The following is a 1,737-nucleotide window of genomic DNA, read 5'->3' as shown; positions in this document are numbered from 1 at the left end:
AATAATTTCAGGGGGGAATGCGGCCAGACTTTTATTTGCCTCTTAAATATTTAGCTTTAAATTATGAATTATGTATAAAATTATAAAAAACTAACTTTATTCAAGTTTCGGTGTTTATCTTGTTTAATTTATCCTGTTTATATTTTCTTGTTTAATTTAAAAAGCATATTAAAAATAATCTGAATTTACATAAACGTATATGCATTTTTCGAGTTTTGGAAAGGAGAGAGGGGGTTGATGGTCTAGCAATGGTGAAAGTGTGTATGGATTTTATGTATGGTTTAAAACCAATAGGTGAAAGTGTGTATGGACGTTCGTTTATATTTCTTTCCTAACCAACGACATGTGAATATATGTGTTCTTGATTAAAATTAAATCTTAGCAAATTTTAATTTTTTTAAACAGATTCGTTTTATTTTATTGTAGCAAAAAGATGGAATTATTTAATCTAGACGAATTTCATACGTCGATGACGTACAACTAGCCATTTTAAGATTTTTCCCCTCCATATAGTTATAAATTTATTGGTTCTTCTGGTAGATTTCTATCTCAAATCTCAAAAAATTACTTCAAGTTTGCGTACTGAAAAAACTTCCTTGAATCAATGGTCTCGTGGATTTTAGACCCGCATATTTCAAGACTCAACTACACTAAGGAAAATTTATTTTTTTACTGTATAGGAGAGGAAGATGTGGAGATCTTTTCCTTTGATATTCAAGCAAGCATTACCCATTGTTTCATGCGTAAACCTCAGCTAAGCTTTCGAGAAAGTTATTTCCAAAGAATTAAAATGAAACGAAACGCATATAAAATAGAATAACTGAATTATCTCTAGACACATAAATTCTTACATTTTCATTACTTTAAATTTACTTTCACTCCATTTACAATTTAAATATAATTTAATTTAATTCAATAATTGCTGCTGTAAAGTCATTAGGATTTTTTTTAAAACGGAAGCAATGCCCTCGCCGGGACTCGAACCTGGACCTCTCGAATACACGTCGAGTGTGCTACCATTACACCACAAAGGCATGCAGATAGGAGAGAGAAAATACCTTATATACTCCCCCTTTTAAAGGGCGACTAAGGATTAAGGGATCCAGTCGCCAAATCCTGGTGGTGAAGAATCATCCTCCACCAACTTTTAGTTTGGGCGCCACTGTAGAGTCATTAGGCGTTTTCAAAACAGGAGACGTAAAAAATGAGCAATGCTCTAGCCGAGACTTGAACCTGGACCTCTGGAATACGCGCCGAGTATGCTACCGTTACTCCACGAAGGTATGCAGATAGGAGAGAGAAAATACCTTATACTGTTTATTTTAAATAACAGTAACTAGAACTAATTTTAGCTTTCTAGAATACCAATTTCTTTTCTTTTTTTCTTTCTTTTTCTTTTTTTTTTAAACTAAAGAAATAGTAAAAATTTCTTAAATTATCGAGAATTCTTTTCAAATTATCTAAATGGTAAAAGTAAGCTTGGGAAAAGAAGTTTTTTTTTCATCTGTAGTTATATCTTATATTATTAAGTGTAACATTATATAGGAGAGCTTATAGTCATACTCTCGGTTTAATCACTTTTTATACTTTTATATATCTTTCATTAACAAATGGCTATTATACAAATCCCTGACGTTAATTTGAATTACTAGAACAGGTATATTTTATTGTTTATTAGGTTTTTAGAGCACATTCGAAGGGCAAAAAAGAACATTTTTGGACGATGAAAGGATAAAG

General features: G+C 31.3%; 1 non-coding gene across 1 annotated transcript; it reads right to left on the bottom strand.

The window, feature by feature from the left end:
* Positions 1 to 963: 963 nt before the first annotated feature.
* Positions 964 to 1,034, bottom strand: TRNAT-UGU (transfer RNA threonine (anticodon UGU)). Its single transcript has one exon. It is a non-coding gene; the product is annotated as a tRNA-Thr (tRNA).
* Positions 1,035 to 1,737: the final 703 nt, after the last annotated feature.

Source organism: Stegodyphus dumicola, chromosome 3, assembly GCF_044657685.1.
Source record: "Stegodyphus dumicola isolate Sdum_Otavi_A_Nest chromosome 3, ASM4465768v1".
NCBI lineage: Eukaryota > Metazoa > Arthropoda > Arachnida > Araneae > Eresidae > Stegodyphus > Stegodyphus dumicola.
The sequence above is the reverse complement of the archived record's forward strand: the minus strand, read 5'-3'. Positions and strand labels throughout refer to the sequence as shown.